Here is a 13,441-nt window from a genome sequence, read left to right on the forward strand (position 1 = left end):
GCTATTATACTTCAGACCACACACGTCGCTTTTGGGATCTTATACTTCTGACTAATTGCCCAAAAGAATGAAAAAAAACCATTAGGAGCGTAGTCAAATAATATTTTTACAGACATGTAAAAGTATGTTTAGAGAGACTATATTAAAATGACTATATGTTAAAATATTAAAAGTAACATTTATAAGAATGTTATTTATTAATGAAAGTTATTTACGGGTACTTGAGCACACTTCAGCTATGGTCTGAAAGCATCTATCATAGTAAACTAATTTTTATTGTCTGCATATTTGTTTATCATTCCAATATGAGAGTTCTAATTTTTGAAATGTCTATGGAGGTGTGACTGCGCATGAACGACATTTTCTTTACATAATCCGTGAACTTTTTACCCTTGATCCTTATAATAGATTCTAATAAATGTATGGCATATTGAGCAATGTTGGCTAAGTGGATTAGCCTGCGACTCTCATTCCTGAGGTCGTAAGTTTGATCCCCGGCTGTGCACCAATGGATTTTCTATTTATGTGCGAATTTAACATTCGCTCTAACAGTGAAGGAAAACATCGTGAGGAAACTGGTTTGCCTTAGACCCAAAAAGACTACGGTGTTTGTCACAGGAGGCTTATTACCTATTAGATTGAGCAACGATCATGAAACAAATACAGAAATCTGATGCCTAGACCTAAAAAGGTTGTAGCGCTACTGATTTTTTTTTAAATGTATGGTAAGTATTGGATAGGTATTTTGTTCATTGTTCTCACGAAAATTAGTTCACAACATCCTGAGTACGTTGCGAATTATAGTAGTAACATAGTAGGCCATTTTACGATACTTATGACGTATATACTCGTTTAATATGGCAACAAAAAGCTAACGAGATGTGACCCAGTGCGCGGACGCAGCCAATTTGCATCTTGACCATTCACGCGTCTACTTGAGATTATGCAATCGTTTTGTAAGGCTTATATAATCTTTCTTTTTATTGCTATATACCGGTCTGCTTATAATTTGTTTAGATCGCAACTTATGTAACCGTAGTAAATATTGCGCAGTCATCATACTTGCTGATTTATTATATGATGATTTTTGACATTAAGCTTCGACTGTGGACTATTGGACACTGTCTATGTGCGAATTTAACACATGTTCTTACACTGAAGAAAAAATCGTAAGGAAACCGGCATGTCTTAGATCCAAAAAAACGACGGCTTGAGTCACAGTAGGTATGATCACCTACTCGCCTTTTAGAAAAAACAATACGTAGCGCCACTAGAGTCAAGTCTACAAGAATTACCCCTTATTAGAACTAATTCTACTGGCACGCTATTAACTAAAGTAATTTCGTTCTTCTCTTTCTTGCAAATTATGCTTCCTCTGCGATGAAACTGATAACGTTAAAACGACGATTCAATTGGACTTATTTAATCTTTATGAATTAACATACATTGTCTCATACGCCCATAGCTTACGTATATCTATAATTTATTAATTTTGTAAACTAAGACGTAATAGTATGAGCCTGGGCCGACTTAGAATTTAAGTCATTAATATATTAAACGTTAAAACTGTCCACTCAAATACAAAATACAATTGAAAGTTTGATACGGGATGGTTATTTTAGATCAGTATGATATCTCTCCATATAGTAGCCAGCTCTAAAAACTCGACCACTACCTTACTGGGACTATATAAGAGATGTAGTCTTTAACTTGTTTATTATTTATAGAAAGTAATCAAATGGCCCAATGAATTCTCTAATAAAACGTTAGTGTAAATACCAGTTGTAAAATGTAGGTAATTATAATCATCGAATGCAGTTCGTTTCCTGTTCTGTTCTTGTTAAAGATAACGCCCTATTTATGCTACAACTATTCAGATCCAGAAGGTAATAGAGACATCGATTTATGAGGCTATGTAACTTAAAACATGCCAAAGAGACACATTTCTTTCATTCGTATGTGAAGCCTGAAATACTTGAAAAATGGATCTATAAAATCAACCGTTATTTTATTATTTTAGTATGTTGTATATAGGAGACTATTTATTTAGTTTATTTTATTTATTTAGTTCTATTGAGTTATACTTCTAGGAGTTATACTTATTTGGAAAAAGGATGAGAGGAAATTTTTACGATGCGCGCGCAGACCGTCTCCGAAAACAACACTGAAGTTAGTACAGTCAACATTTTAAATTATGTATTTTTTGTGACATTTAAATAAACTTATTTAACTAGATAATGCGTTATAATAAAACATTGAATGTATTAAATACCTTTTTCCTATTGTTAGTGTCGTTTTTTCTACAGATGTAGAATAAGGAGAAAGATAAAAATTTTGAAAATACTTTTTTTATGAAACTATCTTTTTATATCTTATAAGATCTAGTAATACATAATTAAGAGGAGTTATTTTTATTATAACGGCCGTAATATCTACAACGTGTACGAATAACTAGTGTTGTTATGGAAAAGCAACTACGGTTTTAGCCCATAAGAACATTTTTTCAATATATCCAGATCCCAGACAAAAAGCACGTTCTCAGAAGTTCTCTTAGTCACACACAAGTATGTATGAGGAAAACCATCATTTGTAGTAAGAAAAACTTGAAAGCGTTTTCCCCTAGCTTTTAGTCTAGTTCTTGTCTGCGGTGAGTGCCTGCAACACTTAAAATATTCACGCTTGCGCAGATGCTTGTTAAAGGAACTAAAATGATAACATCATTGTCTAGGAATTTCTTATTTGGTCGGACTCAACAATTTCCAATAACTAACTAACGTAGATTAATAATTTGATATATGTCTAAACGGTTCAAGTTCACAACAAAATTTCTGATTAGTAAACGATTGTTTTAGGAAAGATAGTTTATCAATCAAAATAATCAATTACCATCTAAAATTCGCAATATAAGCGCGTTTAACAAATTCAAAAGGGCATAAAAATACATGTCACAGTGAATCTACTAAACTAAAATTGGGACGAGTATCTCGCACATACATAATATTAAGTTTCTCATATAAATAGAATACAATTTTTGTAATGAGAAAATAAAGTTCTTTAAACTTTATTTAGGTTTTAAATGGTAGAGTTTTTCAAATCTCTTACAAAATAATGTGGATTTATTAATAAAACTTAATTTCATCACTCATTCAAAAACTCTCCACTACTTAACCTAGGAAATTAGTGGCAACACACATTTATGATATATTTTACATCAAATACTTTTAATATAAAACCATTTATCAATCATTCATCGGCTTTTTGTAAACATTCTTTAAGTAAAACAGCTCCAACTCCAGGTCACACCAATCTTTTTGCTTGGTGATGAAATTTTTAGTTATACAAACGCTATTCAGCTGTTGAAAGTATGAATCGTGAGCGTGACTAATACTTAAGATGCATAACCGTCGTTCAATAACATTTGAGTTCTTTAAGAATAAATTTAAATCCATAAATATGAAGAATCACATACTGGGGCAAAAATCACAAAAATCATTATTCTATTATTTATTACTATCTCAAACCAATATTACGCAAATACAAATGTTTTAAGACCACTCAGATAATGTTAATTCTTTTTAAACCGAAGCTTGAAAAAAAATATTCTAAATTTAAATTAAGTACTACTAAAAAGTTCCAGTCCCAGTACTAGAACCAGTGTAGCCGCTTCGACTCTTGCTGCGCTTTAATAAAAGCTAAAGTTTTCATTTATTTCGGTACAGCATAATGAAAATTAAGGCAAAAGTAAAAACAATGTTATGTTTTTATGAGAGGAAATGTATCTGTTCTAATTTAATATTAAAAATCGAAAGGTGCTGCAGTCCGCAAAACAGCTGTCCATATTTTTAACAGGCAGGTGCAGGAATTGTTTAACCTTATTGCCTAACAGCGGTAAAAACTGTTATCCTTAGAATGATTACGTTCGTAATCAAGGTGTTATGTATTGATAGAGTTGATTGATCTTAAGAAAAAGTTGTTTGAGGATAAACTTGACGAACATGGAATAATCGCGGTATGTTTCTAGCATTAAGTTTTTTTCGTGTTAGGATATTAACGTAAGCTTAACACTACGAGAAATGGTTATAAATTTACAGCTTACGTGCGACTTGTTTTGGCTCTTATGTAATTTAATTCATTAGAACTATTAATAGTGTACATTTCTTCTTAGCACATTCAACGGATATATATCCGTTTATTCATATATGTAAGCCATATTTTAAAGTGAATTGCACTGGATTCCAATTTATCGTAAAAGATTTCATACACTCATTCTGAAAAGCATTTTAAATTCATCGCTTCCAGAAGACATATTCACACAACAACATTTTGGGGGAATCGCAGCAGGTTAGTATATTGTTGTTTTTATTTTATTTAGTAGGTATCACTATTTAAAAAGTACGCCGTTAATGCGCGATAGAGACCAAATTTTATTACCAGTCAATACTAACTTTAAAACGTAGGTGTTAACCTTTTTTTACATTGGATCTGTGGTCTGGATATTCTATTCAAAATTATAATGAGTCCTATTAATCAATTGCTATAGGTTATTTAGAGCAGTGTTGGCCTGGTGGTTTTGGCGTGCGACGCTCAGATCCTGAGGTCGTAGGTTCGAAACCCGGCTGTGCACCAATTGATTTTCTTTGTACGTGTGCATTTAACATTTCATAACAGTGAAGGAAAACATCGTGAGTAAACCGACTTGCCTTAGACCCAAAAAGTCGACGGCGTGCGACAGGCACAGAACGCTGATCACCCACTTGCCTATTAAATTTACAAATGATCATGAAACAGATACAGAAATCTGAGGCCCAGACCTAAACAGGTTGTAGCGCCATTGATTATTATTATAGTTTACTTAAAAGCCTGATCAGCCAATTTGTATCGTTAAATTTCTATAAAATAGATCTAAAACAGGTCATGTAGGAACGAGGAAATTTAATAAAGCATTTAAAGTATTTCATTGAGGCAAAGACAACCAACAGTTGAGACTTATTTATTGAATTATAAATTTATAATATATTAAAAAAAGTACTATGTGGAAATTAAATTTACTAAATCTCTTTTAAAACTACGTGAATAAGACTACTGTACAGTCAATAGATCACTCGGCTAGACTACATTCATGATTCATTCAAGGATTGTGAACTACACAGTTAGTTACGTGAAGTTTAATATACGGCGAATACGCAGGTGTCATAACATAAATTTAACTTATTGCACACAATTGTACTGAAATATTAAACTCAAGAACTACTTTAAAATGACTTGATAAAGTTTTGATAAACTAAAAGATAATTCTAGACTTACGGATTCTAGACTTATACCTTGGGATTGGGAAAATGCTTGAATTATAATAGATATGTATATAAATAGAGTAAATGACTTTCGGTTCCGAAAACGGTGACCACATAAAAGCAGCTTTTTATGATTCTAGATGGGACTGGAATCAAGTAGCCCAATCTAGAGAGGACTATCTTTGGAGGAGGCCTTCACCTACAGAGAAATTCTTGCATAATGAAGAATAATAGTTTAATAGTAAGGTTAAGGAAAAATTAACACAAGTAAATTTAGGATACAAACTTAATTACTAACAAAACTAATAATTGTATGTCAGTAAACTTACTTAATTTATCTTCTTGTTTTATAAGCTGTAAGAATTAAAAGGCTTTTTTTATTTTTGTCATTATTAAGGTCTCATTCAGGTGAGAAATAGAGAGTGTCAATTAGTCCAAAATAAACTTCATAAAACAGCTGAAAACCTATGTCATAAAGCCATTTAAATGTTGTATATAAATGTTAATACGATTTTCTACATGGTCGGTAATTGTATGTATGAAGGCGTAGCATGTACGTTATATTCAAGGGCAAAAATACCATAGAAATGTTTAATATTCTTGCAATAATTTCCCATAGGAACTCCGATATTGACGTTATTATTAATTGCTAATTAATGTTTTGTGTTGCAACAATTGTTATTATTGTATCGTTATTTCTAAGAAATTGGTATCGTGTATTACTATTACTATCTAACTTTTAATATTATCCTGCCATTTTCTATAAAGTTTTATCTAAAAGTACATGAAATCGATTTTTAAAATAAATAAATTTTGGTTTCTATCAAAAATAAAAAAAACAGTTTTTATATTTGTTTAGATTTCCCACAAAATCAAACAATTTAACTACTTATATCAAATAGTAATTATAAATTTAAATTTAAACTATTCATTCACAAGCAAGTAAGTCTCGCGTGTGTTTATCAATGAATACGTAAACATTTACGTTTTTTGAATATATTATACGCTCTAATTTACACGAAACTAAACCTTGTGTCAATGTTAGTTTGGGGATTTTTAAATTATTTCTTCACTCGTTTAGACTCGGTAAATATCTGTAAGAACAAATGACATTGGTATAAAAGTCAAGCAAGAGTCGACGTTTCTGTTTGCAAATATTCGATAAGATTATTCAAAAATGCCGAAAGATACACCATAAATATACGTTTAAACGTTATAAAACGTACGTGATGTTTTTATAAACAACAATACAAATTGAATAACAAAATAGTGTTTTGACTAAAACTGACAAGTAAATGGTCCAAAACCTTTTACTGGAGTATATTATTAGTATTCCGATCACGATGTAGGCAGGAAGGCTTTGCCACAATGTGTTCGCGACATCCGATTCTTGTCCAATATTTATATACCTCTTATATAATGTTATCAAATTACATTTATCATGATAACTATTAGGATCAGAAATCGTGGTTGGATGTTATGAGGAAATACAAATCATCAAATTCAAAATATCTAATAAGGTTTTTAATTTCCGAATTAATTTAAATGAAGTCGCTTGTTAGTTTAATTTTGTCGGCTCACCAGCGTAATGTCGGTTGCAGCGTTGCAACTTCATTACGTATAATCAACACGAAATCTTATTGGCGCTGCACCTTATTCGTAAGTACTCATGTCCTTTTCACACGATTTTTTTTATTTCTCACAAATTTCATAATTGCTTGATAGTCGCAGTTTTAACATGATGTTTGAGAGCATAAATAAAAATATTTCAATTCAAAGCAGTAGTTTCCGTGATAGGCGCGCTTAACCAAACAAACTAACTTACACTATTATATATTACATGGATATAGATCTATACTATTATTTATTGTGCATTCAGGTTCTGTTACCTTAGTTGCAGATGGCGTGTAGCCTGAAGATCTAGTCCAGTATACCGCGTTATAATTGTTTCTCGATAGAAGACTGATAAAAATGAAACAATTGAAAAGCGGGAGCCTCACAATTCACACACCATTTTCTGTACTTATTATTATAATAGCTAATACAACTAAGATAAAATGTTCGTTTATTATTTAGCGTAATTTGGAAAACGGTGTTCAATATAAATGAATTTTGCTGGATAAAGTCCTTATAAATTGTTTTTAAGAAGTTAGTGAGCATAGGCTTATGTCATATCTTATATATCGTCATATTTAATTTCAGATTCGCCACTCTCTATCTTCAGTCGGTAACACTAAACGTCGTGGTCAGCAAGGAAACATCTGGCGCAGACAATCTGTTTTCACCGGTTTCCGTCCAGCGCCTCTCTTATAATAATGGTATACAGTTTTAAGGAAGATGAGTCCAGTCGAACCAGGTAGACGGAAGTTCAACTTCGGCCGCGGCAAACGGCCACGTTATCTTTTGCCTTCTGTGTTACCAACTACGATCAGTTTCTCCAAGTTTATCGTATCTGAGACAAAGACTCGCCATAATCAAATATATTTCAAAAATATAAATCAAACTTAATTATAAGTTAGAAGCTCTTTAAAACTTGAGATAAACAACACAATTTGTTGAAGGATGTAACTTCCGGAAAAGTGTTCGCCCATTAATCATTGAAAAGAAAATAACGAGCCATTCTTATCCTTTTGAGAGCATTTATTATTCTAAGCGAGTTTATTTTTTAAAAGCTTAACAGCTATTCTGACAGACAATTAATTTATCGTTTCCATAAAGATGCTGTTATGATATAAAATCAGGGTTTAAATACGGAACAGAAACAGCCGTAGTCCAGTCATTATTAAGCGTTGACGGTTACTTTAGCCATAGAATAAAAATTTAAAAAGTTTACCATAGTTTCCGTTGCCGTCCATTGTCCTACGTTTCCTTAAATTAGTGGTGACATAAAAAAGTTGCACCGTCGTTCGTTCGCATATATATGGGATTTAATTATTAATATAGGTTCTTATTTTAGAGGATAATAATTGGAGGCAGGTACAAGATGGTAAGCCGTCTTAAAATTACCCGCTGACCACCACTGTAGAAGAGCATTGTGTGGCAGAAGTCACTGGAGAATGAAAATGCAAAATTGTAAACAATACATATTAAGATGAAAGCAGGTAGCATAAATTAGCAAAATATGATTATCAATAGAAATGTACGAGTACCTTATCAATGGTATTTTCTTTGTGATATACACAAAGAAAGTAACTATTTTTTTACGAACAAACGATTTCACTAGTATTTGATAAAGAGTTTTATTTAAACTCGTTTAGAGCTAAGAAATCTGCAGTGAGAACAAGCTAGACTGGATCTGATTAATATTGAAGACAGCGAGCAGGCAATTAAATCTTTCCAAGAATTTGGCCAGAGTTGGCACAAGACCGCTATGTGCAGTATATGGAGATGAAACAATGGGTGCCTTTAAACGTAACAGTGAATGCTCCATATAAGGATCAGAAGTAAAAAATCAAGGAAAATTAATATAATAACAATAAAAACCTTTAACGTGATTTTATAATTATTACATCATTATACTACTAGTGTCACACTCAATATTCTCTGTATCTGTACTAAATCTTTTCGTTAAACGTTTTTAAAACCCATTATAAACGTATATCTAAGCCTAAAGTTGATATTGAATATTTTGCGTTTAACGTCTATAGAAGAAATATACGTATAGACTTCTTTGTATTGCGTTGATAGAGTTTTTATTAAGACTAGTTAGCAATCTGATTCTTCTCGAACTTCGTCAACGTTAGTAACAACCAAGAGGAGCATGTCGCTAAATAATGATTGTATATTCGTAGGAGACATCGATTGCAAGTCATGGCATTTCGTAACAATCGGACACATTCCATCGCGCAGTGCAACGGCCCCATGATAGACTTGGTCCGTTTACTGATTATACAGAGTCAAACATACATTTTAGAATCAATAAACGTGTTTGTGTCCTCGTTTTTTAAGTCGTAAATAAAGTATTGCAAATATTGTATCAAAAGTAATACGAAGTAAAAGCTTCTCAGAGAGACCAAACACATACCATTGGCCGTATAATACCAGAAAGCTCGCGTAAATTTTAAGGATTTTAGAATTTAGGTACATTTTACCCTTTGATCGCTTGAAGGAAATGTCTCATCGTTATTGACTGAAATGTTGCAAAATTGACAACACGTGCGTAAAGTAGGCCGCTTGCGCAATCCATAGTAGCAGCATTTATCATAGATTGTTGCCCTCACAAGTTAATCTCTACGCCTCTCTAAAATAACGGTTCATTTTAATCTCGCTTTGTTTTTGCCATTTGCTATGTCTGAAGATGTCTGAAGAAAACGAAGGATAAGAATTCCGATAAAAATATACTATAAAGGCTATAAATATAAAATACATCAGAAATAGTCTAGCGTAACTGGACCAAATTATGCGTAGTGGGAGAAAGTTCGAGCAAGTTCTTTTGCAGATCATAACCTAAACACTACTTCTATCTAGCAAGTTTGGCCAACAAAATTGCTACTATACAGGTCATAGAACCGAACAAAACCTTGTTTCATTCATAGATGCTCTTTCACGTCTTCCACAATAATTTTATGAATGTTTTTCATTGTTTTTATTATGTGAGAACACTATTTATAAACAACGCGGGTATAAAATTTCTCTCCAGTGAAATTACAGATTAGCATGATTATGAAACGTAATAATACAAGGAACATTCTTATCTTTTGATATTATATGTTTAACGCAATGATTGATATTAAAGACAGGTATGTTTGATTATTAGAATATTAAAGTAATACATAAGAATTTCATTTTTAAAGTTTTACGTTAAAATCAAATAAAATAGCTTGAAAAAGATATTGTATGACGACTGTTATTGAATTTGAAGTGAAAAAATAAAAATCATTTATTGTTGCCTTTAGACAGCTGTAGGTCACTAGGACCGAACAGATAAGTTAGCGGGAGGGATTATAAAAAATCATTATCACAAATCGCATTAGAAATGATATATTGCTAATTCGACATGCGTTGAAAACCTCGCAAATCATAAACAGGCAGGGGGAAGGCCAATGTCAACGACCTACACCCCATACCCAACAATGGGCCCAAAAAAAGGGTCTAACAAAGATACAATTGGTACTCGTTGGTGAATAGTTGATAATAAAACTGTTTTTATAGACGCGTGCGCAAGTCGTGCCCGATTTCCATAGTTGCGGATTTAGCACAATAATACAAAAAAGAAGATTTAGGATAAGTAATTGTATTATGGTTATTGTATAGCAGTAACCAGTTTCGTGGGCCATTTTCAATAGTAAATTAAACCATTTTATAATAGGTATGTATGTAAATAGAATACAATATTTTAGACATTCCGTTTACATATTTCTTATAGTAAACGTAAATATGTTTTTTTTATTAAATAATGCCAATTAAATATTAAGGTGACATAAAGAATTTATTATAATAATGCTTTAACGACTTTCGCATTTTGTATGTAAATTTTACAAAATCAAATTTGTTCAATTAAGACCATCTCTTAATACGGTAAACAGGAGCTTGGGGACGATCAATTTCAAGGGTCCCCTCTCTTAAACTCAAATATATTCTGATCATTATTTCATTCGCCCAGATATTGACAGATTGAGGTCTCGGGAAAGATAGAACTTAAGGTATGCGCAGTGAAATTTACGAAGATATTAAATCTAGTTTTAATTTACAATAATTGAATAATTAGTAAAGAAGTTTCAATAGTAATAAGATAATATAATGGTTGGATTGGAGGTATTTAAGATTAGATAGCAACCAAATAATATATATAACTTCTAGTCGCATTATGTATAATATTATTACTGCTACACTCAACTAAAGATTTAATGCTTCGAAACTACTGATAAGAAATTCATGTATTAAAAACTCATAAATGCATTCAAAGGACTCGATCTACAGTCGTGCAACGCATCACCATTACTTAAATAATAAATATTCGATAAGACTTATCAATGATAAAACTGTGTTGATGATAACATTAAGGACATTCGTATACATCTAAGTTACATACAAAAAATAATAATACGTACTATAAACCGTTGCAAAATGTGAAACACAACTAAAACACTATAACATAACAAGCACAAAATAAATGCAATTACCAATAAAAGCACGATACACTTCACAATGCGACGACAAAATCAAAATTTCGTGTTGAAATTTGATATGTGTACAAACAACTGACACGCGCGACGGCCGGGGCGCAACTGGCATAGACTGCCGACAAAAACAGTAGCTCGCTGTCTCGCTCGAATACGCATGTCCGTGGATTACAATAACCCTTAAATGTTGAAAAAATAATTATATAATTGCAATGTTCGAAGGTTCCGATTGCAAAAGTGAAACAGGTTTTGCACCTGGCCTAAGATAATGTAATCTGGAGCGATCGCAAAAAGTTGGTCGAGTTTTTGTGGCGTATAAATAAAGCTGTCCTTTATCCTTGTCAATAATCGTTAACTGTTCTAATTCTTATTTAAATCTGATCAAAAATGAACGGATGAATAAGAATTAGAATTAGAAAATAAATTTAAATGTATATTAATTAATTTAGAAGATAAATTAGAATTAGAACTATATAGTTAATACTGTGTGTGAATTTACAGAGAACAAACAAAATAAACATGTTTAATCCGTTTTGGTGGTCTAGTGAAATTAATTTCAAACTGGTTTTAAATTTCTCGCACTCTCGACAGGACTGGGTACATTTTTACCCTATGTGCCGTCGAATCTAACACAATTTCGTATGAGTGAAAAGAGTTGAATAGTATTTAAATCAATGGCTTTTCATAAAATATTTAAAAGTACATAGTATATTTGGCATGTCATCTTGGCATTCGTATGCAAAAATACCTAATGTACTTACAAAGGCTAGTACAACATACATTGCATACTGTATGCAAATACGACCTGCAGATTAGGAGCGAAATTCTAGAAAAAAATTAGCCAATTACATCATAGCGCACCTTTATTTCGAAACCGTCTAAACGAATTTTTACTAAATATAGTTATCAATGCCATTTTGTTTAAATCATCAAAATCTACGGAAGGAATTTAATATTTCTATTTAATTTCCCAGTATTTTGGTAGACAGCGCTAAATTTAAACCGTACTCAATTGAAATTTATAACATAGTTATTAGCCAAACCGTTACTAAACAAGTTGTCACCTATCATTTACGAAATTGACTTAGAAGTTTATAAAAAAGTGTAACTATTTGTGTAGACATATTTTGACATTAATTTAAATTATTTAACTATTTATATTTGTTAAAGTTTGTTTTTAAGTATTGCCACAGTTAATTTTATTTTTTAGTTGAATTTAATATTTAGATTTCTTTTAATTGACCTGTGCATAAAATTTCTTTAAAATAAATTATAATAGCTAGAATTCAATTTTCAATATAACATTGTTTTTAAACAAACATTACATAATTGAAATTGAATTGAATTGAAAACATTACATATTTCAAAAGTGTTCCTATAAAAAATTAAGTCCCTATAAAAATGTAATCATAGAAAATAATAAATTATATAAGTTCACACCTTAAAAAGAAGCCGACTATTTAATAAATAATCTCTGATAAGTTACTTATTTTTTTATAAAGAGATAAATAATGATGCAAAAATCATAAAATTTAGTCCTTTTGTTTAATAACGGTTTCGAAATCAAAGTGGGATGGATATTACTAATCTTATAAAGAGGTATTTTTATTGTTAGTAACGAATAAACTGAAAAGCTATGATCAGATTTAAAATCACAACTAAAGGTTACGATAAGATTACATTTATTAATGTATATTAAATTATATTTATAAGTCATTATTAATCCTAATTACTAAATGAGGATAATTTCTATGAAACTCTAGATGCGCTTTTAATTAGTGCAGTTAAAATTATATAACCCACCTTATTACATATGTTTAATCAATTACACTTTCACACTTTCACTGGATATCACATATTATGGGACTGGAAAGTGATTATTGTCAAAGTGTCAATTACAATACACAATGGGGGCGACGCTTTCAACGCAGAGAAACTATTTAACATGACAAGGGCATGTGATCTGCATAAATTATACTGAAAATCTAAAATTGCTTCGTAGACAAGATTATACTTCAAACTCTAGTG

At 31.4% G+C, this 13,441-nt stretch overlaps 1 protein-coding gene across 7 annotated transcripts in view; it reads right to left on the reverse strand.

The window, feature by feature from the left end:
• LOC123706842 (protein sprint) overlaps nucleotides 1–13,441 on the reverse strand; it is a 171,001-nt gene that overhangs the window by 80,635 nt on the left and 76,925 nt on the right. For 3 of the 7 annotated variants that reach the window (XM_045656391.1, XM_045656399.1, XM_045656343.1), the window contains exon 1: nucleotides 11,342–11,498. The exons of the other annotated variants lie outside the window; for them this stretch is intronic. The gene's annotated coding sequence lies outside the window, so the exon portion shown is untranslated. Of the gene's footprint in view, nucleotides 1–11,341; nucleotides 11,499–13,441 lie in introns of those variants that run through there. 7 annotated transcript variants of the gene reach the window in all.

Source organism: Pieris brassicae, chromosome 1 (genome assembly GCF_905147105.1).
Source record: "Pieris brassicae chromosome 1, ilPieBrab1.1, whole genome shotgun sequence".
Taxonomy (NCBI): domain Eukaryota; kingdom Metazoa; phylum Arthropoda; class Insecta; order Lepidoptera; family Pieridae; genus Pieris; species Pieris brassicae.